Here is a 28,000-nt window from a genome sequence, read left to right on the forward strand (position 1 = left end):
TTCAGAGCAATCGCTGACATAGATAGTTGGAGATATCTATTCCGAGTATTTGGAGGGATTTGCCGGCTTCGGTTGTAAGTACTCGTGGGGAAAGGATGAGAGTAAAGTCTTTTCACCTTCTGTTTTGCAAGGGATTTCCCTATAGTTAACAGGAACCATTTATCACAAGGAAAGTGCAAGTCGGGAGCACTGGTAGGTTTTTTATGGGCGTCTGGAGTCAGGTGGTTCGGAGCATTGGTTCAACCTCGACAAAAGGTAGGCATTATTTGGTGATATCATTTTATATTTTATTTGAATCAGTAGGTTTGGTGGTGTATTTTACACTTTGCTTTTGTAAAACACCTTTAATTAGTATTCCGCAACAGCGGATGTTATAAGTATAAACACTGGAGTCAGAAGTCGTGATTAATGTTTTGGACGACATACAGTTTTCCGATTTGCACAGATGTGGAAGCGGGTGGTGAGCATGGCATGATTCAAGTGATATTTGGCATTGTCGCTCAACATGAGGTGACAATCGGGAACACCAAATTTTTCATTTTATTTTGTTTATTCAACACTATTGTTTACTGTTGACGACTTTGGTGATAACTCAAGGTGTATTGGGTTTAAATGTTTATTGTTTAAATCAGTTCATGACACAGTGTGGGGTCGTGGTGTCTTGACTAGAGCTATGTCGCATCAGGGGCTTTGCATGAATTCTTTTACATAAAAAATGCAAACTGGAATTTCAACCAACGAAGCTGTAGTAACACCCCACTTGTACTATTGTTTTCTATGTGTAGAGTGGACCCTGAAGAAGGGACTTTGGGGCTCATTACGATAATGGACGGAAGCCCATCCATGCTGGTGGCAGAAAACCTTCATTTTCCCTCTCCAGCTGCGGTCATTGTGATCACCAAAATACAATGGTCCAAGAGAGGCATTTTCCGTCCACTTCGGTCTTAAAGGCACCGCACAGTTTTTTGCATACGCAAGGGTGGCGGACGGAGCCGACAGAGCAAAACCGGCGTGCGGAAACACGTTCTGTCCGCAAACAGATTATGATGTTGCAAACAGCCCTTCCCACTGCTGCATAAATACCACCACGTCGTGGATGGCGGAAACACAAAAACGGAGAGGAAAAGCCGATACAGTACCCATCTTAACCACCGAAGCCGTCATGAATCCTGCGTTACAGGCCTTGCCGCTGCTCTATCTGAGCACCTCCGGCAGACAAGACACCAACAGCAGAGGTACTTACCAAACCTCTCCACACATGCAACCCCTGAACAACTACAAATCCCAGCAAGCATGGTGTGACCACGATGAATGTGGCAATCTGCCAAATGCAAAGTGCGAGGCTCACCCAATCCCCATGAGTGACCCTTGGTGCCCCTGAAGGCAATTGGGGCCAATGCCGAGCCCCATAATTGCAGAACGCGCACACCGCAATATCAAAAAATGTACGCCACCAAAGGCTCACATTGTCTGATGGCCCTTTCGCATAGTGTGTGCCACACCACTGCGGCCTGGAAGCTGCGACCGCAATCATGCAATATTCAATTGGGGCCAATGCGTGTCATTGCTGCGGATGCTAGATAATGCGCATGCAAACACATTCTGCATTTGCATTGTTGCCATGCGAATTGCATCACACATCACATCTCATTCGCCTAAAGTGATTGTTGCACTCCATGTGTAATGTTGTGGGGCACGAGGCCTCCATGCATATAAAGTAACCACACAGATACCGTACTTGTATGGGAGAACTGTCCCAGGGCACATCCGTCCGGCCCGTTTGTTGGCAGGGTCACATGTCCAGTGACGCATGTGCTGGGTGGCTGGGGGGTGGGGGGTAAGCCAGCTCTCTGGGAGTGGGTGGTACATCAGAACAACTAGAACAGTGACCATCTGGTCACTACACTGTGAAGGTATGAGAGAGCGTGACCTTTGAGTCAAGGCTTCACACATATGGTATGTCCAAGAAAATGAGAGTAAAATTACATACATAGACATGTCTAGTGGCCAGTATGGACTGAAATGGAGGAAGAAGTCAAAAAGGACAAAGGTCTCTCGCACTGTACCAATGTTGTGTAACGAAACATCCAACTTGTGAACATCGCTTGAATATCCCTTGACATCTGACTGGCGTCTCTAGGCCAGAGGTCTTGTGAAGTGTCAGTGACGTAGGCAGGCAATCAGAGGTGTCCATTGTCTGCAGATCATGAATATTTGTAATCCCTAGCACTCCCAACACATGTACTGGTGTGGTGTGCAGTGTGCCTAGCTGCCATTGCATGTAAATGTTCTCACACACATCATAGGAGTGCATATGTGGAACAAATAAACCTAGCTCTGACCGAAATCATTGGCCATTGTCAGCCATGTGGGCATGCATACACAATCCATGTGCATTTATGCCTCATTCAGGTGAACATTGCAATGTCTGTTACGCAAATTCCTCGCACACTCATGCAGGACTGACCCCATTATGTCCACATGTTTCTGTCCACCGTGCTGTATATCCATGTTGCGTTTATCCATATGACACTCACTGCCCTCATTCCGTAATGTTGCTGTGTATTGTGGGACTAAAGCTTGCGGTTGTGCAGTGACAGCAGCGACATGCAACTCAGCACTGATGCTGGGAAACACAGGTCCTGTGCCATCTATCCACAGGGCAGCTCATCCTTGATGTAGCAGTGTACTATATGCCATACACATTAACTTCTTTGGATGTTGTAGTGTCAGTATGTCGAGTGAGTGAAGGAAAAACAACGTCTGAATGCAGGTCACTTGTGCATTTCACGTGACCATGAGTCCTGTCAATGTTGTGGTTGTGTGAGTCACTGGGTAAGCTGTTCACCACATCTCATCTATAACTCAGGCCATGCTTGTGTACCCTGATATACGTAGGAGGAGACCACCCATCTTTTGACCTGTCCCCGACCTGATGACGATAGGGGACATCAAAATCATCCGGAAATTCCATTTGGATCGCCGCACACTACGAAACCTATGTGCCCAGTTGGAGCCCCATTTGAAGCTCAAAAGAATAAGTCCGGCTGCATTGTCTGCTACAGTGAAGGGAATGGCTGCACTGCATGTCTTCGCTACTGGGTCTTTCCAGTACACTGTGGCCAGCGCCGGTGGGATGTCACAGCCCATGTTCAGCATGGAGTTGCATGTCGTCCTGTCAGCATTGATGCTTTCCAAGGACAGACATGTCCACTTCCCGAGGAGGGATGAATTGGCAGCTGTGAAGGGGGAGTTATATGATCTGGGAGGCATTACAAATGTAGTGGCAGCCATTGATGGTACCCACACTGCCCTCGTTCTGCCACAGGCAAGTGAACACATCTATAGGAACCGCAAAAACTACCTCTCCATCAACGTGCAAGTGGTATGCTAGGTGGATCAGATCATCTCACACCTGTGTGTGTACAAAGTATGCTAGGTCAGCACATGACTCCCACATCTTGCGGAACAGCACCATACCCCAATTGATGGCGAATCTGCACCCCAAGCAGGCCTGGCTTGTTGGTGAGTGGGCTGTGTCAGTGACTGTGATGTATGTGTGACATGCTGCTCTCCTCACATATTCAGATCACACTGTTTGCCTGTTTGTCTCACAACTACGTGACTCAAGGTATCCCAATCGTCCGTGGTTACTGTTCCCACTGCAGAATCCAACAATGCCAGTGGGAAGTCCAATACAATGATTCACATGGGAGGACATGTTGTGTGGTAGAGCGCACTTTTGGACTGCTGAAGTCAAGATTTAGGTACCTGGACAAGACTGGTGATGCACTTAAGTATTCACCACAGAAAGCATGTCAGATGGTCGTCGCCAGCTGCATGCTACACAACCTGACCTTGCACAGAAGGATCCCCTGATTCTGGATAACGATGAACAGCAGCAGTCCCCCACTCCCAACCCACACATTCCCAGTGACGATGACCATGGTGAGGAAGAAGGCCTTGACCAGCGCCAACAGCTCGTCAACTACGTCCGTTGAGTGTATGTGAGCAATGAGCGACTATGACTGTGTCTGCGTGCCTCACAAACTTTGGGAATTGTTGCTTGCATTCTCTACACATACAGGACTATGCGCAGGATTAGAGAACTTGGGCCGGCAGGGACTGAGCACCCAGCAGCACCCATAAGCACAGGACCCAATTGCTATAGTGCCTCAATCACTAGCTCTCCTACTCATTCAGAGGTATTTAAGAGTGTGTCCACAAGTACATAAGTTGAAGACAAGAAACACTTTGAAATGTGCATTTTTTACTACAGTGTCAAAACATGCAACATATATGCCACAACAAGTTGAGTATGCATGAGTATGAAAACAGTTACCATAGTGGGACATCCATATCACATTAAGCAAGATGTCATATCAATAATCCATCTGGACAAAGACCCAGGAACATATCCAACACCCCTTGCTGTGAGGAGTTGTATGAGATGTCCCAGATCTATGGGCTTTGTCAGCAGACCTCATTCCTCAGCCAATACATGGAGAAATGTACATCCCATGGGCTGTGTCGCTGTCATCACTGGATGTATCACTCTCCAAGTGTGGGGCATCTAGCCTGTCTCCCCATGACATCTAAAAGGTACCCGTGTCCTCGAGTAGCTGTGAGACTTCGTTGAGTCGGGGTGCTAGGGCCAGACCAGAACAGAATGACAACTGACAACGTCCTCCGACCACGGACAGAATGTTCAGGCAGTACTTCTGGACCGCGCAGAGAACAAGCTATGTGGACACTTCTAATGTAACAGACATATACTAAGGTACTTGCAAACCAACTACTCCATGTAATTTCCGTACGTTACAGCTGTATAATGGAAGCCAGGGTCATGCCACTCAACAATGTCCATGACGGTCAGATGACAGCGTACACTTGCTCAGGTCTGTGGTACCAAGTGAAACAGATGGCAGAGGTCAGTATAGTCAAAGCCAATGCAGACAGGGCTAAAGTCAGAGAGCTGAATGACAATTCCTGTCAGTAGGCGTGAAAAAGGCAAAGGTATATTGAAGAAGTCACCAACAGTTCCTGTTGCTGTTAAGTAGTTGCGAGTCCAAGAAGGCACAGGCAGCTTCGAATGCAATCATATCCAAAAGACGATCCAAATCATCTTCAGCAAAAAGGACCACCATCCAATCCAGCAGTATAAAGGAACAGATGTGCTCCTCACACCACGAGGATCAAAAGAGCATCCCATGGCAACCTGGGAGAGGTTCGATGTAGGCATGGCACAGGAGCCATTGCGCAAATGCATAGGCGCAGCTGGCTGCCTGTCCGACACATTAAAAGGCATCCCACAAATGTGTATCACCGAAGCAGTTCTGGTCGTTGACCAACAAAGGACTCACCCACAGCGCATGATCCAGGGCAGCAAGGGATGTGTTGGAAAGGCAGACATCCATGGCCCAGTGAAAGGGGCATCGTTGACAGTAGAACACAGGTTGCACGCAGGTGAACTAGGCATAGCGGAAGCTTAGCCTATAACTGATGCGTAGCACAGCTAATGGGACACATACAAAGAGAAGCTACATGCAGTCACGGTGCAGTTGCAACTGACCGGGGTCGGCCGGGACCATAGGACGGTCAGACATGGCGTGATAGCAATCTCAGAACCAGCGCTCAGCTTTAGAGCCAAAGTAATGATTTGAAACCACTAAATGCAGTATGAAAATTGGAAGAATGACACCCGGTAGTACTCCAGAAATAGAATGAAATGAAGGGACAAGGCCAGAGCCCACGAGTTTGAAATAAGTGTGCAACGGCCTTCAGTATCAGACACTATCAATAATTTGTGTGTTAGTTCCCCAAACAAAAAATGGGAGTGCCTTGTTCAGCAGTGACTGGATCATGTAGGACAGTCAAGGCACCTGAAATTCGAAGGTCTCCGGGCAGATGTGAGAGCGACTACTTGTCTAAACAGAAGCCCATTGTGTCTGCACACTTATTGAAGTATACTTTTGCTGTGGGAATGTGAGGCCACAAATGACTATCCACAATCACATATGGGGGAGTAAGGAGAACATTGCTACAGCAAGGAACACATTGTGCAACAGTTCCTCTATACGTGATGCCAGCCTTGTGACCGCAGCAGTTGTGCTCATTCAGGAGAAGTTAAATTTGGTTGTAAAATAGATTTGGCGTGGGTATGTTGTCAGGGACTGGTGTTCATGTGGGTAAACATGCATAAATCGCACGTCACATGATAAGCCCTGTGCAACAGTACTTGAGTGTGTGAATGCGACAATGTCAACATCGTCCACATGACCGGGTGTGTTGTGATGCTGGCTCTTGTGGGCACACTGCTAAGGATTTCATTGGTCTGTGCTATGTGATCTGTCACAACTTCCGTCATGTCTGTTAGACCTGCCAGCCCTTTGGCTGTCCCCTCCTCATTTTTCTTCCTTTACCCTCTAATTTTTCTGTCCACTAGTTTTTTGGTGATGACTTAGAGGCTCTGGGCACCCCATTACCACTAATTGATAGTGTGGCGCAAGGTGCTTCCCTAAAATGGAGGGAGAGAGAGAGCTCCTGCACAAAATGGTGGCCTAAACTGTCACCTCAGAGCCTGGGCCATAGGCTGGCATGAGGGGTTCCAGAACCTTCTGGGCCACTCTAGACAGTCAAGGCCCAGGCTATATATAGAGGTGAGGTGCGACGGCCATTTTGGTGTGAAGTGAGGTAGTCAGGAGCAAGGCACCTGAGTGGAGAGGTAGGTGCGCTGGAGGGGGAAACTGACTGTTCTTAGGGCCTGCTTTCCCCCCTCCTTCGGTTGACACTACCCCCTACCTCATGACCTAGCCCTGCCTTCAGCCTCTGACCCTGGAATCACGTCAACCTTTTGTGCCCCCGCCTAGTCAGGGTCCCTGAAGAGAACCGGGGAAGAGAGTATCATCTCCGACCTTATCCTCTACATCCCTGCTGTTGCCCGGAGCCCTGGAATAATCTGGATTTAGTTGACTGTCATTTTCCCTTGTCGGAATAAAACGTTAACACCGCCACAGACCCAGGAAATTCGCTGTGCGATTTGATTGCCCCCGAGCTGCAGATCACCCCCTTAATTTTAGCCACCCCCGCCGGGGTCCCCAAAAGGAATCGCTCACCGCTGCGGCCCAGGGCCGGAAAGATCGTCCCTCCTGTCACCGGGGCCCGCGAGGAAAACCGGGGCCCTGTCGCTGCCGTCGGAGGGCGGAAAAGCCCGCTGGAATCCCGCAAAGGCCTCGCCAGGCCTGGAGCCATCCTGCGAGGGCGGCGCAAGGCCGTGAAGCTGATTTCCCCCCCTCACGTGACTGGGTAGACTGCGAGACACCGCCCACGCCGCTGTGCGAATTGCCGACTGGGCCACGCCCCGCAGGCCGCGCTGCCACGTCTGGCCCGGGCGGGAGCCCCGTACCTCAGCCCCCACCACCTCGCCGGACCACAACTGCGGGGAAGGCCCTCGGGCCGGACATAGCCGGGAGGCCGGAGAGCCCGCCGTGAGGTCCCCGCTGGCCCCGGGTAGCGTGGCCGAGTGGAGAGCAGACTGGCAGAAGGCTCATGAGGGACGAAACCGGCGCAAGGGCCGAGAGAAGGCCGAAGAGAAAGGTAACCCCTGGGGGAGGCGGGCGGAAGGCCATAGAGAGGCCCAGAGTTCGCCCCTCCCCTGGGGAGGCCCAGGGAGCCATGACACTCCCCGGGACCCTCCTCACCAGCACCTCCTGCCCTTTCAAGAGCTCCAGGATAAGGGACTTTGGGGCCCAAGGACCTCGCCCCAGATGGAGTGTACCGTTAAGGCCGCATGTACTTGCCAGGGGTGGCACTATTGAGGTACTGAGTACACCGCTATGCGGAAGGGTCATAATTGAAGTGCGAATGTTCTGCCAGGTGCAGTGCTATGACACAGACCATGTTTTAAGGCGCTAGTAATTGGCTAAGTGCGGCGTTAAATTGAAATGCTCTGTTTAAAGTGCAATGAAATTGCTATGTGCCGCGCTATGTTCAATAACCTGTTTTCAAGCGCTATGAAATTGCTATGTGCAGCGCTATGTTGAATGCCAAGTTTTAAAAGCGCTATTGAATTGGCTGTGCTGTGTTTGACCACCAGGTGGCGCGCTTGATTTAATTTCAGGTCTAAGGTATTTATGTACTGCCAATCTAGTCACAATGAAATGTTTTGACCCTAATGTGAATTAGATAAAAACTGATTGGTTTAATTTGAAAGAAAAAAAAACATGATAAAAGGAAAGATAAAGCTTTTCTACTTCCCTGGTGTAGCGTCGTTTTTAGTGATGGTACGCTGGAGTGCTGAGGTGAGTGTGATGCAAGCACGACGGGACCGATTCACAGAACTAACTTAAGACAAAATCCTACACTTACTACCATTTTGGTATTCACAGAAGGCACTTACTCATTTTGGTATTCACAGAAGGCACTTACTCATTTCGGTATTCACAGAAGTTAGTAGTCCTAACTTTAGGACTCCTAAATGCCTTCTGTGAATACCGAAAGACTTAAAATTAGGATTTTTCTCAGTTTAGTAGTAGTATAGTTAGGACTCCTAACTTTAGGACTCCTAAATGCCTTCTGTGACTACCAAAAGCCTTAAAATTAGGATTTTTCTCAATTTAGTGGTAGTAAAGTTAGGAGTCCTAACTTTAGGACTCCTAAACAGAGAAAAATCCTAATTTTAAGACTTTCGGTATTCACAGAAGGCATTTAGGAGTCCTAAAGTTAGGACTACTAACTTCTGTGAATACCGAAATGAGTAAGTGTCTTCTGTGAATACCAAAATGAGTAAGTGCCTTCTGTGAATACCAAAATGGTAGTAAGTTTAGGATTTTGTCTTAAGTTAGTTCTGTGAATCGGGCCCGACATGTTACTCTGGAACGAGGCCTTTCCACCTGAGCCAAGCTACCGTAGGTCTCTAGGTCCAACAATGTCCATGTTGATTTTATTAGTGGGATGGTAGCACACTGCTTCACGTCCCAGCACAGTTCATCCATTAGCATTCTGATAAATGCATTTCAGTCATAATGCTTACTTGTCATGGGACTGAAGTGTTTCACCTGAGTTGGGCAGGGAGAAGTACAGAGACCCGAGTGGATTGTGGCAGCTTCCTCAGCAGACACCAATCACAATGTATCTTACCTCTACTGAAGTAGGATGATAACGCGACACACGTGTCTAGAGAATCAAAGTACTGACCTGCACCAACCTTGTTGACACATGACAATGGTGACACAAGTAAGCATTTCAGCTGAACTGCATTTACCAGGATGCTAAGGGGTGAACTGTGTGGGGAGTTGTAGTTGTTTGCGCCAGTCCCTCAACTGTCCATGTTGAGGCTGTTGGCCGGTGTTATTTGGTAGGCATATTGTACAGTGTTGCCTAGTGGTGTGCTTTTGCGGTTATTCCGTAATATGTCAACACACTTTTGTTTCCTTGTGTCTTTCCAGGTTCCTTCACTCTCTCAATGGATTTTCCCTTTTACATATTCGTATACATTGCAATGTGAGTTAACATGCTAATTACTGTAATGAAAATGCTCTTGATACAAAGGCATACTGTTGTGAGTTGTGTTTATTTAACAATGAGTGAAAGCTGAGGGTTGAATTTAAAAGTGATGGTACACGGATAGTTAGGGTAGAACACACAATGGTAGAGTTCAAAAGTCCAGCAGAACCCTCCCATCCTTGTGGCAATGTGGGTTCTGATTTACAACAAAGTCAATGCTCGGTGTTACAGTGATGACATCAGCGGTTGCTCCGTGAACTGGTAATGCACGGTGCTGTGCCACTTGATCCTCCCTGGGACTTTTTCGGATGCCCCCTACACTGTTTGGCCTGGGGGGAACTTGCTGCATGCTAGGAGGTGTCTAAGGATTTGCTGTGATGTGACTCACCCCTTCCTGTGGCCGCTGCTGAGGTGGTGTGACTATCATCTGGCTGGCCATGGGGGGGTGGCCAGCTATTTGTGCTGCATGCATGTCCCTCGGGACACCCACAAGCTGGCCCATGTTATTGTCAATTTGTCCCAAACGAGTGTCCATGGACCTCTGCAGCAGGTGGAGTTCTCATACTTTGTCACAGACCTGGCCCATCTGTCCCTGGTTCTGCTGGTATGCCCCAAGGACAGTTTGCATGGTGGCCTGGGACTCTGTCTCATTGTCCTCCTGTGACTGTCCCCCAGTTGTCCTCTCACATGCCCTGTTGCCATGGACCTGTAGCAGCGCCTGGTGCTGCCGCCCCACACTGTCCCCAGCAACCAGAGGCTGCCTGATGGAATTGACTACAACTGGCACAGGGACAGTGTTGGAGGCATCGGTGGTGATGGTGGAGTTGGCTGCCACACAGGTCGGTGCTGCAGGGGACAGCTTTGTTGTTGCAGCTGTTGTGGGAGTGGTGGTGGTGGGGACAGTGAGAGCTGGAGACTGCGCTTGCCTGCGCATGCTGGAAGGGCCAGCTCGGTACTCCTCATCCGTAAAAACCAGGGAGTCTGCATACGAGGATTCAGCTTCTTGGGTGGGACACTGTCTGGGCTCGTCCATGGCACTGGCGCCTGCTGTTGCTGGTGAGTGACCTGTTGAACAGAGGTTGGATTGTCAGCATGTTCAGTACACGCCACAACTTTGATGCTCATATTTGGCACATTTCGATTGAGACAACATGACTTTTCATCTAGGCATTACTTGTCATTCATGACAGTTTGTCAGTAGTGGGACATGATGTGGAGGTAAATACATTGCTCGTCAGTGATGTGACATGGCTGTAGCAACAATTTCATATGTACAGATATTGTATTTCCAGGTACACATCCTCTGGTTCAATCAAGCACTAAATCCTGACCATTTTTGGGACAGATAGGATTTCCTAGGGAAACAAGGGGTATTCTACTAGAGTCTCCCCCAAATCTCATATCTGGTCCAAAGTGTCCCTTTTACAGAAAAATTATATTTTTATAAAAGCATACAGTTACCAGTTTACCCCGGTTACATCCATCTCTATAACTGAAAGGGTGTATGTAAAGAAAAAAGGTTGTGAAGGAAAGAAAGTACCTCATGTAAGCATCACCAGGGGTGCTGCTGGTTGGTACTCACCAGTTTGCCCACGTTTCTCATCATCGGTAACTTTCTTATCCGTGAAGAGAAAGAAAAAGTGTCCCGTGTAAAATGTAAGAGGTGAATAAATTAATGGAATAGAATATGCACTGAAACATCTTGTGTCATATAAAAGACCCCGTCGGTGAGAAAGTCACCACTTTTCTCCAATTAAAATGGAGTTATGACTCACACAATTCTGTTTTATTCCATGGTGCGAACCTATTCAAATTTAAAACCAGACTGCATGTTTCAGACCACTTCAAGATGGGCCAACATGTTTCATTGCCACTTTTCTTTATGGTAATTTCTTCAGGGCTCGGGCCAGACTTCACCACACTGGATCTCAAATACTCAGATAACTGGTAGGAAGAGAATAAAGCACATGATTTAAACTCCCAACCATTCAGGACATCCAAAACTTGTGTCCAATGACCCAAATCATGAAAGTATCATATATGATACAAAATTCATAATATATTTACCAGGGAGCCATCAACATTCGTACTGGCTCTCCACCACAGGGAATCCTTATTTCATAGGACCCCTGCAGCACAGTACGTTGCCAACCATCTACCTGCAAGTATATGCACAGTTATTTTCACCCTTTGTCTAGTTAAAGTACTAAAGACTATCCTTGCGTTCTTGGGTTTTGCTTTGCAGTTACATGTGACTTCATCAATGACACTGTGATTCATGTGAACTCTCAATGGTATTTTCTGTGTGTGCCCTGGCTGCATCTTATGCAGCTTGACAGAGTTGGCTCACAAGTGCGGGATGTGGTGGTCAGATAGCTCCCTGCTGTTTGGGAGGAAGACGGAGGACCTTGTGCGAGTTGTGGTCTTGCTGTCGGTTCCCAACAACCCCTCCCGAGTAGGATAGGGACCTACCTGTTAAGTGAAGCAGAGGAAGGAAATGCTAGCCTTATGAGACATTCATGTTGACAGCGTGCATTGTACATGAGTTTGATGTTGTCTCGCAATTGAGGCTCACTTATGCACAACAGTACATTATAGTCGGATGTGATTATTTTTTTGTACTTACCAGCCTCCACTCCCCCCCTCAATTCTGTGAGACTCTCTGGATGCCGTATGGCAAGTAGGCCTGGGCAAAAATTTCGTTCCGTTCGCGGAAATTGCGATAATTTGACATTTTTGCGTTCCGCGGAGAGCGCGAAAATGTAAAAAATTCCGGTTTCCGCAGCTTGGCGATAATTTGTTTCTTGCTCGCGCTGTAAAATGATACATTCTCGCGCGCGCGCGATCGCCTTACCTGAATCCCTGCGTTCGCCGACAAGTTTTCTTGATCCGGTCGCGTTCTCCATGAGATGTTGTATTGTTTTTAGCCATTTGCGCTGTCTCGCGACAGTTCGCGCCCGCAGTGACGTCATGCGTCGCGCGATCACGTCTTTCTTCTCGCGATCATGCACCGCGAGAACAACTCAAAACAAGATGGCCGCGCCCGCAAGCAACCACATGGGTAAGTTGGCGACCCGCAACCATGCAGAAAATCTCGCGAACATGCCGGAAAAAAACTTCCGCATCTTTGCGATATTTCTGCTTGTTTGCGATAATTTTAAACATTCTCGCGATAATTTGCGAAGGTTAATTCCGCAAATTCCGCCCACCCCTAATGGCAAGCACCTTCTCCTCCCATTCAGTGAAGGTTAGTGGTGGTATGGGAGGGCCACCACCAGTTCTTTGGGCCGCCTCGTGGTTCCTATGGGCCTGATGCTTGACCGGGACCTTGAGGTCGACCCACCGCCTTTCGATGTCATACAGTGTGCGTAGGGTGGTCCCTACAGCATTGACTTTGTTGTAGATCCTTGTCCACATCTGAGTTTTGCACACAAGTGGGGTGTGTTGGGTCAGCCTCCTTACAAATGTGGTTCTACCCTTATTATCTCGTCTACCATCACTTTCAACTCAGTGTCGGTGAATTTGGGCATTTTCTGTTTGGCCATGGTGCAAAGGTGAGAAAGTGCAGGGTGCGGGGGGTGGAGTTATGTGAAGTGTGTTAGGTGTCTGGGTGGGAAGTGGTGTTGTGTGGAGATGGGTGTATGTGATGTTGTGCTGTGTGCGTAAATGGTGTCATGTGTCTCTGTGACGGCTTCTGGTGTGCAAAGGATGCTGGTCCAGGTAGGGGTTGGTTTTATGTTGTGTTATGTGGGTGTGTCCACATGTGTGACGTCCTCCAGGTGTTTCTTCTATGCTGGGCATGGCTTACAATGCCAATTGCCATCTGGGGTGTATCATTGTGGCGTCTGTGATGTGATTGAGGGCAGCGTCGAGTACAGGCACACTTTGTGCATCGTTGTTCAGTTTGTTACTACTTCCATTCATTTGGTCTATGTGCGAGCAAGGAAATCGGCACGCAATGCTCCGTCTTCCAGCTCTGCAGTTTTATCGTAATTGGCATTGCAGTCATTCCACAGCAGGAGCGGCCTTTTTAGCCCCTTGAACTGATTTCCCCATCCGCCGCGGTCAGATTTGCAACTTTTTATCGAGCATGGCGGATGGTAATTTGTGAGTTCCGGCCGCCGTGGTAGGATTTTCCATGCATTGCATCATGATTTGACCCACGGAGATGCCGTGAGTCATGCTGGTGGATTTTTGCCGCAAGCACGGCGGACAGAAGCCTTTTCTGTCCGACATCGTAATGAGCCCATTTGTCCCGAAATGCATTGGGCATTACAATTCTGATTGGAATCAACAGTGGATCAACCATTGTATATGGTGCTGAGACAGAATATCAAGTTGGAAATGTCGACTTACACAAATATCGAGTTAGAAACATTGTAATTCAGAAATATCGACAGCAAGAATATCGTGGTCAAGAATATAGAATTTAAGGTAAGAAATATTGTTTTTAAAAATATAGAAGTCCTTAATATTGTTTGCACAAATATTGATGTTTAAAATATCGATTTGTTAATTAGTGTTATGTATTTTAGTTTATATTTTAAATGTATGTGATGTATGTTTTTAATATGTGTTACAGAGGGTGCAGAGGAATACCAGCAGTGGACAGAGACATGTGAGGGGTGGGTGCATATTACTTCCAGCAGTGGACAGACACATGTGAGGGGTGGGTGCCTATCACTCCCAGCAGTGGACAGAGAAATGTGAGGGGTGAGTGCATATCCCTCCCAGCAGTGCCCAGACATATGAGGGGTGGGTGCATATCCCTCCCAGCAGTGCCCAGACATATGAGGGGTGGGTGCATATCCCTCCAAGCAGTGCCCAGACATATGAGGGGTGGGTGCAGAGGACTACCAGAAGTGCCCAGACATGTGAGGTGTGGGTGCCTATCACTCCCAGCAGTGGACAGAGACATGTGAGGGGTGGGTGCAGAGGAATACCAGCAGTGGACAGAGTCATGGGGGTGTGTACATCAAGATCAGATGAGCACAACTCCATGGGTGTATGTACGCATCCCTAATGTTCGACTATGTTGATAGTGTGTTATGATTGGTACTAATGGAATTGTTGATGTAATGTGGAATCTTCTCTATGTCATGGAATGGTGTGATGCATGGTATGATGCATCACTCATTCCAGGGATTGAAGGGAAGATTGAGACGGTTGGTGCTGCTCTATGGATCTTGCTGTACCACTTAATAAACCTACATTTTACTTCTAAGCGGATCTTGACTATCATTACACTGGCGACGAGAAGACAATGCCTGATTGGGGACAGGTAGCACGGCGAAGCACCAATTCCCCTGCAATGACTGAATTCATAACGTCTCATTATCGAGTTCTGCCGGAGTTACAGAGACTCGTGAACTGCTTGTAATTGGAGCGGAGGAGGAGCAGAGGAGCACACCACCTTCCGTGAGTTTGCTGATCAAATTTGGACAATTTTTTGGGTTTTCACGTTAAAAAGGAAAAACGTACCGTTATCCTCCACGCGCCTGCCTTCGCGTGCTGGCTTGTATTCTGCCGGCTGGAACGCACGTCTCCGTACGCACGCTCCTGTGCGCCTCGTCATCACGTAGTTTCGTAGCATCTGAGGTTACCTGGCAACGCCTCCTACGTAATTGGTCATTCTGTGTCGAGTGTTACCCTGGCAACGCCACAAACGGAGACACGAACGAAGCGTTTATATCAATAAAGCTTTTAGAAAAAGCACGCGTGCAGTGAAATATTGCTGGAACACAACAACGAGCTGTTGTATATTGACAGTTAACATGTAAACAAAGAATATGGAGTTTATAATGGAGTTTTGACAGATCTTGATAGGATTTTGTAGAGAACAAACACATATTATTTACTTACCAATTTATATTGACTAGTTCCAGTGTTCCTACTCTTTAATAAAAATGGCTTTAGCATCGTCTTCCAGTATGTCACAGCCACCGCCTTTTTTGTCAGAAGAGGGCGATCCCATTCTGCCCTGGAAGAGGTGGAAAAACCTTTTTGACTCCTACATTGTGGCCATTGGTGGGGAGAAGTTTCGGCTGTCAGGAAACAAGCTATCCTTCTTCATAACTTGGGCGTAGAAGGAAGAAATACTTACGACAGTATGGACATCATTCATGTGGGAGAGGGTGATGGTGCTCCTAGTGATGTGTATGAGATGTCTCTGGTTATGTTGGAAAAGTATTTCGGTCCACGTATCAACGTAGTTCTGGAGAGACATACATTTTTTACTAGGATCCAGGGTCCTGTAGAGCGTGTAGGCAACTATGTGGCAGCTTTGAAAACTCTCGCACGCACGTGTGAGTTTGGTGATCTTTCGGATTCGCTAGTAAGAGACCAATTGGTAAGGTGCACCAACAGTGTTCGAGTCCAGGATTAACTTCTATCGAAAAATCCCTCCTTGATTGAGGCTGTGGCCATTGTGGAGGGGATGGAGAACACTTCCAAGTGGGTTAAAGAAATTAGGAAAAACAAGGAAGAAAAAAGTCAGAAACCTAATGAAGTGCATGCCATAGAAGAAGAGGATAATTTCGAGACTTGCAACAGTTTGGCAAAGATTTCTGCTCCTAGTAGTAGCAAGACTGTTGAGAAAGACACGCGTGTACGCGTTCCTTTGAAGAGCACTCATAGCAGGGTGGAACGTGACAGTCACTCTGTTGGAGGAGGTAGTAGTTCTCCTCCTGATAAAGCCACATCTACTGTTACTAAACCTAAATGAATGAGATGTGGAAGTTTTTCATACTTCTCTAATTATCCACATTGCTTTGCTAGAGAGGCGGTGTGTAACAAGTGTGGTGTTAAGGGGCATTACGCTAGAGTCTGCAGAGCTTCTGACAAAGCTCGTAACCCGCAGAAAAATGTGGAAGTAGTGCGCACCATTCTTTTGAGTGTTAGAGCTGATGATGGGAAAGTAGATGCTGATAGCATAACTATGCCGGAGTGTAAAATAATGGTTGATGGGTTTGATTTTTCTGTTTTGGCTGATTCTGGATCGCCTTTTACCATGATTGGTAACAAACAGTGAGATGAGTGTGTTGGTCTTGACAATGTAGCATTGTCAAGGCCAGATATCAATCCTGTCAGCTATGGGGGTTCCAAGATCAATGTCCTAGGTTATGTTCAAGCATCTATCCAATTTAAAGACAGGTGTACCATGGGAAAGGTTTATGTGGCTGAAAGGGGTGACAACCTGCTTGGGTGGAGGCATCAGCATGATCTTGGCATCATGCTTAACCCTTGTGCTAAGGATCCGGAAAATCAAGTCATGTTGGTAGATTCTTGGGATTCAAGCTGTGAATGCTTTGAGAAATTCCCCGAAGTATTTTCTGATAACCTGGGCTGTCTGAAGGGGTTTGAGCATCGCATTGTCCTTAAAGAGAAAGCTATTCCTTGTATGCACAAGGTAAGGAGGGTGCCGAACATGATGATTGAACTACTTAAAGCTGAGTTGCAGAGATTGCTTAATTTAGGGGTTATTGAGGAGATTGAAGCCTCAGAGTGGCTTGCCCCCATTGTTCTTGCCCCTAAGGATGGGGGGGCAAGTGTCCGAATGTGTGTGGACTTGAGAGGACTGAACGAATGGATTTGGGTAAATCGCCAACCCTTGCCCAATATAGCCGAGTCTCTTAGTGTTCTTTCTGGGGCCAAAATATTTAGTGTGTTGGATCTATCCTCAGCCTACCATCAAGTTGTATTGCATAAAGACTCAAGACACCTCACATCTTTTGTAACACCTATGGGAGCTTACCGTTTTTTGCGAATGCCCTTTGGGTTGGCGTCGGCTGCGGCATGCTTCCAGAGGGTCATGAAGATGGTATTAGGGAAAATACTTAATGTGATGTTCTTTCAAGATGATATCTTGATATATGGAAAAGATGAGAGAGAACATTGTACAACCCTTTACGCAGTATTGGAGAAACTGAGGGATGCTGGGCTCACAGTTAAGAGACAAAAGTGTCGCATAGGTGTAAGTTCAGTAACATACTTGGGTCATGTAATCTCTGGGAAGGGGATACAACCGAAGTTGGAGTTAGCAGAAAGTGTAGTGAAAGCTCCTGTTCCTCAGGATAAGGACCAAGTGAGGTCGTTTTTGGGACTCGCTGAGTTTTATTCCAAATTTATACATGGGTTTGCAAGTGTTGCTGAGCCAATCAGAGTCCTGCTTAAAAAGGGGACACAGTTTACCTGGTCTGATGAGTGCCAAAAAGCTTTTGATTGTATAAAGACTGGAATAGGTAAAATGCCTACCCTAGGACATTTCGATGTTAATCGGAAGACTATACTTACAACTGATGCCAGTCTTAAAGGTTTAGGGGCTGTGTTGTCACAGATTGTGGATGGGGAGGATAGGGCGATTGCTTTTGCCTCCAGAGCTCTTAAGGATGCAGAGGCCAACTATTCGTGTATTGAAAGGGAAGCCTTGAGTGTGTTCTGGGCGGTACAACATTTCAGGTTTTACCTTTGGGGAATTCCTTTTGTGGTCCGAACGGATCATCGTCCTTTGGTGCAAGTTTTTTCGTGCAGGCATAATGAGAACATCACACCCAGGCTTAAACGCTGGAGTGAAGGTCTACAGGAATTCAACTTTGTTGTTCGGTATATACCTGGCATGAACAATAAATCTGCAGATTGCCTCTCTCGTCTGCCAGTTGGCCAATCCACTGATTGCAGTGAAGTGGAGTGTATATCATGGGTTGCTGAGCCTGCATTTTCATCTGAAGAGTGGTTGGAGGGTGTAAATAGTGACAAAGAATTTGCTTGTCTGAAAAGGTGGGTGAGTCATGGATGGCCTGATTACAGGGTTTTGGATCAGGAGATGAGATCTTATTGGGCTGTGAGAGAAGAGTTGTCATTTTGTTGTGATAACTTCATGAGAGGTGGTAGGGTAATTCCTCCTTGTGTGTTCAGGGACAAAATAATCAACCTTGCTCATGAGGGACATTTGGGCAGGAGTCTGACAAAAGCCTGTGTGAGGGAGAAATACTGGTGGTCTGGTATGGATCGGATGATCGAAGGGGTGGTTAAAGATTGTATGTCTTGTGCCTCCAACGACAAGTCTCACATTCCTAGCAATGCTCCTCTGTCTCCTGTTGAGGTTCCTGATAAGGTGTGGTCGAAATTGGGTCTGGACATTGTTGGGCCGTTTGAGCTTTTACCTTCTTTTGAGAGGTTTCTTCTGGTCCTTGTGGACTATACCTCTAAGTGGGTAGTTACCAAATGTGTATCAGTGACCAATACTAGGACGGTAATAGACTTCCTTAAGGATGTCTTTGTGTCTGAGGGAGTTCCTAGGTTCTTAATCACTGATAATGGAGTGCAGTTCGTTTCCCATGAAATGTACAGCTTTCTTAAAGACTTTAACATTATCCATCAAAAGACAGCTTTATATTCGCCTCAGGCCAATGGTTTAGCTGAGAGGATGAACAGGGTGGTCAAGGGTTGTGCTCAACGGGCTCTTGAATCAAAGATACCTTTTAGCACTGTTTTGAGAGATACTTGGTGGGCTCACCGCACCACACCTAATGCTGTTACTTTAAAGTCTCCTTTTGAAGTTTTGAGGGGGAGGAAAGCTTCTTCAAAATTAAATCCTAGTTGGCTACCTTCTAGTTTGGGAGAGGAGATGTCTGCTGAAACTAGAAGAGATAGGATTTCTGATTATCAAGACAAATACAAGTCTAGTTATGATTAGGGGTGGGCGGAATTTGCGGAATTAACCTTCGCAAATTATCGCGAGAATGTTTAAAATTATCGCAAACAAGCAGAAATATCGCGAAGATGCGGAAGTTTTTTTCCGGCATGTTCGCGAGATTTTCTGCATGGTTGCGGGTCGCCAACTTACCCATGTGGTTGCTTGCGGGCGCGGCCATCTTGTTTTGAGTTGTTCTCGCGGTGCATGATCGCGAGAAGAAAGACGTGATCGCGCGACGCATGACGTCACTGCGGGCGCGAACTGTCGCGAGACAGCGCAAATGGCTAAAAACAATACAACATCTCATGGAGAACGCGACCGGATCAAGAAAACTTGTCGGCGAACGCAGGGATTCAGGTAAGGCGATCGCGCGCGCGCGAGAATGTATCATTTTACAGCGCGAGCAAGAAACAAATTATCGCCAAGCTGCGGAAACCGGAATTTTTGACATTTTCGCGCTCTCCGCGGAACGCAAAAATGTCAAATTATCGCAATTTCCGCGAACGGAACGAAATTTTTGCCCAGGCCTAGTTATGATTCCAGAATGAATGTTAGGTACAAGAAATGGTGTGTAGGAGACCATGTGTTGGTGAAGAACCCTAGACATACTTTCAAAGGTAGAACGAGTTTTTTGGGTCCCTTTACCATTGTAGCCATCAAAAAAAATGTGGTAAAGGTTAACACGGGGTGCTGGTGGAGTATGTCTAGGTTGGTCAAGCACACTGGTGGTTCCCGGAATGCGGAGAGTTCTGATCCTTCCAAGACGGGTGGTAATCATTCAGAAGGGGAGGGTATTGTGGTTGAAAGGGAATCTGATCAGTATCCTTCCAGGTGTAGGAGGGTGCCTGTTAAGATGAAGGACTATGTATTGTACTAATGTTACCTTTGGCTGAGTACTGTATCGAGACCTACTCCTATTTTGTATTTTCATTTGATGCTGTGTTAACTTTCATTGGAATAAGTCCTTAAGGTCTTTTGTATTCTTTTCATTTGGGTGGGAAGGGGATGTGTTATGATTGGTACTAATGGAATTGTTGATGCAATATGGAATCTTCTCTATGTCATGGAATGGTGTGATGCATGGTATGATGCATCACTTATTCCAGGGATTGAAGGGAAGATTGAGACGGTTGGTGCTGCTCTATGGATCTTGCTGTACCACTTAATAAACCTTCATTTTACTTCTAAGCGGATCCTGACTATCATTACATAGTGCCATAAAAACACATCACTGACAGCAGTGTCCCACTACCATGAGTAGGAACAATCCTGTGCACACATACAATTATCAAATCAAAGTTGCAAAAAGTAAGTACAGAAATGACCAACGAAGCATCCGCATGTACACTGATAATTCTGTTTAATAGGCGTAACCAGCCGACACGTGTTTAGTCATGGAAAGAGTGGACCACGACTCTTCAGGGCTGGGAAAGATACAAGACATTTCATATTCACATATATGCCACAAAAACAGTAGGTGCAAGAATATGAGAAGGAAAAAATAATAAATAGACGCACCTATCTAAGAACGAAAGAAAACAGGAAAGGGGGGGAACACCACTACTGCAAGAGGGTACTGAGAAACGTGCTATTCAGAACAACAATGTTGAGAACCCTCACCACCACTCGGTGAAAAGAAAACAAAGAAAAGGGAAGGAAAGAAGCAAAAAGAACACAATTCTTTCCAATGGACCGCCATAATGCACCAAACACGTGGTCAAGAAAAAAGTCTAAAAAACTGGTGTAAAGGCGATTCAGGGAAAGTGTCCAAAATGCAAGTACAGACCCAAAAATGCATCCATACCTGTAGCTTTAGCCAAAATGATAGTGGATGCTGGAAAAAATTAAGGCGGAAAATACTTTAGACAAAAATATTACGAATTCAAAAAAGGCATAACCAGTAAGCCCAACTTAATATCCGTGAACAAGGTTAACACAAAGGATCTTACCCCTCAACCGGTGATAATTCCAACCCGGCTGGGTAAAGCACTAGGTGAGATTGGTAAGTCAGTCAGGCCAAACACATTGGTTTTATCTCTGTAAGAATATAAGAAGACTACCTAGTGTGAGTGGCCAGAAAGTACATGTATGATGCGTCAGCTAAAAAACACGGCGCAGAAAAACACAACATACCTTAAAATAGAAGTAAAGGAAATCATCAAGAAGCCAGGCCACCAGTAACGTCAGATTGAGTCAAAACTGCAGCTTATTCAACATATGATGGCCCAAGCCCGTGAGTACAGGGCAGAGTTATAGCACGAGAGAGTCTATGCGACCGAACTTTCTGCAATAAAAACAAGAACCAGAGCCCAAGTCAGGCAACGACAACATGTACAATAACACTCGTGCTCCAAAGCAAAGAAACTAAGTCAGTATCGGTACCAATCAAATGAGACTTACGTCGGAAGAAGTGTATCGAGACGTCCTGGCGGCATTCATACAGTGTACGAGTGATTACGAGACCATTCAACCCGGAAGTGCTTAAGTAATCCAAAAGAGCCCAAACACTAGAGCGTTGCTAAACGTATCGTGAGTGTAACCGGAAGAAGGAAGATCCCAACAAACTATACATCATTATTACGGGGAACCAAGAGAAAGTAAAAATCATACCGAATCGTAACCGTTTATAAATAAAAGTAGATTGAAACCAAAAATTTCAACACTACCAATGTAGTGTTACCTGCTTCAGCCACCGCCATCTGTCATACGGTAGAGAGAGAGTCATAAACCCAGACAAACCGCCGCAAACACACGTGGTGCATGGTTGTCCCGAGATAGGGACAGAAAAACCCCCCAAAAAATGGTATTATGTGTAATAATTTGGGCCATTATCAAAACTACAGAAACTTTAGAACAAATACTGGAATCCCCTAGAGTAAAGGGATAGAGTAAAGAAAGATCAACATGAGAGGCAGGAAGGAGTAAACAGGAGACAGAACGGTGTAAGCCAGAAATAACCACATACAGAAGTGTTGAAGCAGAAATCATTCCAAAAACGGAGCCGCTGGTAGTATACAGATGAATATAACACAACAGTAAAATTAAACATACGTAGTGTGTAACATGCAGCGTATTAGCACATCTCAGGCTACTGATGAAACCAGTAATTGGAACAAACATAAGTACACACAGAGAATTGTACACAGTGTTAAGCAATAGGGGACAAAACAAATATGCTGAACAGTGGGCACTATGCAAGGGTAGACAACACAAAAGGGTTTGTAAAACAAGCACCAAGCGCTACATATATCACGGCAAAAGTTACAAATGGCGCATGAGCAACATACAGGCAGGCAGATAGGTAGATATAACTTAGTGGGGATATGACATAAGTAAAGATTACAGCAAAGGTCATGAAACCAAATAGCAGACATTGAATTGCTACAAGGCATTATTCCAACCCACATGTGTATTGTAAACCAAGACCCAACAACTATTTACATTACACAATCAAAAGTCATAAAAGGTAAAGGAGCAGCCCACAGTAGTACAGAGTGACAAATGTAACTAAATAACGACATAACATCAGTGTCCAATATAGTAGAGATCACAGTACCAATTTGTACACATGGGAAGACTACATAGCTATATCAGCTGTAATATGAGCATAACAATCTTAACCCAAAAAGTATTGCATTTCAGAATCGTAATTGAGACCATGCTCCACCGTCTGAAGGCGCATTATCCACATAGCCTCACACTGTCTCAAGCGAAGTTCTCTATTGCCGCCTCAAACCCCTACATCTATAGTTTCGATCCCGAAGAATAGAAAACCTTTTTGGCTGTTCTGATAAGAACAGCTGGCAGTATGTAGAGCTACTGGGTATCTAGCATCGCCCTGATGAATAGCTCTTGTGTGTTCTCCAATTCTTTCTTTAAGCGCCCTGATGGTGCTACCCACATATTGTTTTCCACAAGTGCATTCTATAATATAGACCACATATTTGGTGGTGCAGTTGATGTTTGATCTGATGATATATTCTTTGCCCTTGTGTCCAACAAAAGATAAAGTCTTGTGTTTTGCCCATCTGCAAACACCGCAGCAACCGCATTTGTGAAAGCCTAGTGTCAGAGGTGTAAACCAAGATTGATTCTTTCGATCCCACTACCATGAGGATGGATGTCCTTCCCCCACTGCATGAGACAACACATGTGGGTGTGAGGACAAATGACACATGCATACCCACCCCTGGCGGATGCAGCACAATACACACACAGAGATCATGCCACAAGACTGTCTACTCATGTCAATGGCCACTACACTAAGGCAGCCAAAGGGAACACACACTGTCACGCACATCCCAGGACTGATAGGAATGTACAGGTGCTGGGACAGCCACCAAGATGTTGCCTCTCATGGAAGGAATAGGGTGGACTTCCCACAGATACAATGCCCACAATTGTCAGTCAGGTGCTCAAATACCCTGCAGAACAAATACCAAATGTGTGCTAGGCTGGGATAGCACACATGCATAGTGCGGAAAATGCTGAATGTTGCCATTAAGGCATGACAACATACTCAATACACAAGTTCAGTGACTAGCAAGGATGGCACAGAGGATGCAGCCGGAGACAGTGCTGAGCAGGCATGGCCATAGTTGAAGGGATCCGTCACCAACAAAGGAAATGTAGACAAAGGTCAGCACAACAAAAGTGCAACTCTCTGCAGGGTAGATGTCAGGTGCCACAGAGGAAGGAACAGTCCTTGGGACAATGTCTCCAAACACAAATAGCACACACGACCAAATATACTTTGCAGAGACATTGTGATGGCATGCAGATACCATGGTCCACCCCATTAGCATCAGACTACAACTTTTTCCTGAAACATAACACATAACCACCACCCCAACTCCGGGACCATCAGCACCCACATCAATACCTGAAATGCAAATGTGTTCAAACTGAAAAGAAAATGCTTTATTCAGCATTAAAAGAAAATGTAGTTAAGGACACTATTTACAAAGGCACATGGCCAGTCCAGATCTGAAGTCCTTGGGGGGGACACATGGCCACGCGTCTCCCCTAGCTTGCCTGCACATGAGAACCCTCAGGTTTGTTGATCATGTGTGGAAGGACCAGGCACCGCAGGGACAGGAGGTGGAAGGGTAGGTGTGGTGGGTGCAGGGACGGACGCCTCCACCACAGGGGGTGGGGCAGTGCCAAAGGTGGAGGTCAGCTTGGCGCTGCACACTGCTGCCAGGTCGTCCAGCGTCTCCTCTTCACCCGAAGAAAACACAGCCTCAAAGAAGGGGGGGGGCGGAGTGATGGGGTGCAGCGCTACTGGGTGAGGGGGGGACTCAACTCCCCTACCCGTGGAGTGGGCTGGAGAGCCAGAGGGGCTGAGGCCCAGCACAGCCAAGTAGGCCTCTTTTTCTGGATGTGTGGTAGGGGAGCCGAGGGGAGTGCCTTTGGAGGGACTGGTTAGTGCGCCATGCGGCCTTGGACTGTGGCTGCGTGTATGCCTGTGTGCCCCAGACCCAGTGGGTGTGCCCTCATCCCCCTGAGTGTACGTGCCAGGAGGAGTGCGCTTGCCCTTACGTGGTGGTGTGCTGCCTGTGTCTGGTGGGGTGCGTGCTTGTGAATGTCTGTGTGTGCTTGGGACAGATATGGGAGTGGGAAGTGTGGATGGTGCAGGGGTAGGGGGGACGAAGCGCTGCAGGAGACTCACTGCTGCCGTCAGTGAAGAGTCCATGGACCTCAGCAACATCCGTTGGTCAGACATCACTGATGACATGCCCTCCATGTACGACATCATCTGTGTCATCATTCGGGTGTGGCCATGGAGGACATTCAGCAGCGATGTCTGGCCAACCTGCAACTGCCGCAGAATGTCCACAGACTCTGCAGTGAGGGCAGCAGGGGGGACAGGGACAGGGGGTGCGGTGCCTGGCACGAAGGAGACAGACACGGTGTTGCATAGCACAGACAGAAGGGACCGGAGCAACTGGGAGGGCGGTGATGGGAATTGAGGGGGCGGTGACAGATGTAGTGCTGCTGCCAGGTGTTGTAGCAGCCCCCTGGAGGAGTTCAGCATCGGACCCGTCTGCGTCGTAGTCAGTGTTGTCACTAGACAGGTCCTCCGCCTGACTCCCCTCGCCCTCCGTGCCACTTGCTCCCACAGACTCAGCAGCAGTGGTGGCAGCGGTGCTGGATCCCTCCTCCACGTTCGTGCAGGTGTCTCCCTCGGCGTCCTCCGATGATGCTGTGGGCAAGGTGAAGAGACAGAAAAAAATCAGTCACCTGTATACAACAGACACATGAGTCCCAATAAAAATGTCACAGTGCATATCAGGAACTGCATCATGAGTAACATCTAGAATAGTGTGCACATATGTAACCCTGCACTCCCCAGTTGGTTGACCCACCATGACACTTGGAAACAATGGAGATCATGACACAACAGCAAATAACTTGATATCGAATTATACTGAGAAGCTAGTGTCTGGGGACAGTTGAGCACAGCAAGAATATGAATCCATGCCACCTCTTGTTCACTGTGAACGAAACTGTATTGGTGCACCCAAGGCCAAATAACACAACTCAATACTGAAGGTGTCCCCACTCTGAGACCTGTGAGTACTTAGGAAACCATAGCCAAAAACATTGCAATCCCTTGGGACTCACAACATTTTACACAATGTACATGTTTAGAATGTGTGAATGTGCCACTTCGTGAACAGAAGACACATCTGCCTGTATGACAGAAGTCACACAATGATGTGCACACAAAAATACATTTACACAGTCATTGTATGAGCTGGCAGCTGAATTCTAAAAAGCCACTGTAAATAAGAAATGGGGTATATACATGGCACCACGGTGGTCTGGATGACTTGACACTCGTAAGTTTGTATCAGCAACAACCAAGGACTTGCACACATGCAAACACACTACTTATTGACTAAAAACTTGAATCATGCCACCTGTCACATGGCCATCCATACCATGATGACACAGTTGGCAACACATCTGACCCACTGCCTGTCATGTGGAGTGGCACACATGTCCAAACACAGGACACTGCATTAGCTAATGGGCCTGCAATGTGTCGGGATAAGGAGCACCTGCACTGAGGAGACACCCTCATGGCAAGCAAGAATGTCCACACAGATGTCAGCACACACAGACCAAACTATGTAGCATCTCGCCCACACACTGGTGCCAAAAATGGATGAGCATGAGCCATGTAGTTCCATTTTTGACACATGCTGCAAAGCACAAACATTAAACCCAGCACAACATGACTGGGTCACTGCATGTTGAGTGTCTGTCCAGACAATTCTTACACACAGGACAGACCCGGCAAGGAGACATGAGGTTCATTAATCTGTGATAGAACAGCCCCCACACCATGCTCTGAACGTCTGTTTGAACAATGAATTATTTTGAGAAGTTGGGCGCTGGTGCTGGGCACATGGCAGTCTTCAGGGCGTCAAAAAGCCTTCTGACAGGTGTCAGTCCAGTTCACTTTCTTGGGCTGCTTCCTGGAAGTCAGCTCAGTCAAGGGTGCAACATTGTTGCCATACCCCTTGACAAACCTCCTGTAGTACCCAGTGAGTCCTAAAAAATCTCTCACCTGTGTCTGAGTCTTTGGGGGTTCCCATGTCAGGATGCTATCAATCTTGGATTGCAGGTGCGCCACCTGGCCGCTCCCTACCTGGTGCCCCAAGTACACCACTGAACCCTGCCCGACCTGGCACTTACTCACATAAGGATTCCATTGTTGCGGTTGAGTATTTCCTTTTCATTCTTAATGGTCTCCAAATGACAATGAGCAGGTCTGCTCTGGTTCCATGTAAAGGGCTCTAACATGAAGGGGTATATTATCCAGACAGGCGATAAAATTATTGCCACTTTAGCGGCAGAAAACTGCCGCTAAAATAGCGATAATGGGCTTGATAATATGCTCTATGGAATACCAATTGAAGCCCATGTTAGATGTGAAGAACATCTAACATGGGCTTCAATTGGAATTCCATCGAGCATATTATCAAGCCCATTATCGCCGCGTTAGCGGCAGTTTTCTGCAGCTAAAGCGGTGATAATTTTATCGCCTGTCTTGATAATATGCCCCGAAGTCTGGTGACAACAAACGGCACTTATGGCATACACCACTCCATGCAGTACCTCACACTTGTGCAGCACTTGCACTCTGTAGATAAGCTGCCCCATTTTACAACTTAAGTGTAGAATCCTTTTAAGCACCAGATACTTGTTGGCAGAGCAATCTTATAACTAATTGAACACGATCTCTGAATACTTTATCTTGTCTAACAATTGAGTCCATGTAGGGCACAGCTAGGAAGGTGTTCTTTCCTCTTGTTGAGAAAGAAAACAAAAAGTGAACGCTTTGCAGATTGACCATCTCTGGCGCTACACCCTCTTAACTATGAGACTGATCTTATGAATCTACTTCTTTCTCTATCACGGTGCAGAAATAGAAATGTTCTTTCTCCACATTCAAAATGAATAATTACCTACTATCACTCTTGCTCCTTTGACCGCTCTCCATATGCAAAATGTTGGAAGCTTATGGTCGGGTTGCATTTTGAAGGCAGCACCCTCTTGAAAAATCAATCAATGAAACTTGTAAAGCGCGGCTTTTCACCCTGATCTATGGTCCTAATCTATGGTTTTGTTAACCTTTCAGAGTTTATGAAATCTGTGTACGATGCCAAAAGCTGGCCAACCATGAACATCAAAACGATGCGGCGAAAACTTGCCATAAAGATCTGCCATGCCAGAAGAGATCTGAAGAAGCCAGCAAATCTAGAAGCAAACTACGCAGTACCGGTTTTC

General features: G+C 46.7%; 1 long non-coding RNA gene across 1 annotated transcript; it reads left to right on the forward strand.

The window, feature by feature from the left end:
- On the forward strand, positions 1-28,000 carry LOC146865786 (uncharacterized). The gene is made up of 3 exons (XR_014976699.1): positions 1-255; positions 9,447-9,501; positions 27,852-28,000. It is a non-coding gene; the product is annotated as an uncharacterized LOC146865786 (long non-coding RNA).

The sequence above is a fragment of the Triturus cristatus genome, chromosome 2_1 (assembly GCF_964204655.1).
Source record: "Triturus cristatus chromosome 2_1, aTriCri1.1, whole genome shotgun sequence".
Classification (NCBI taxonomy): Eukaryota; Metazoa; Chordata; class Amphibia; order Caudata; family Salamandridae; genus Triturus; species Triturus cristatus.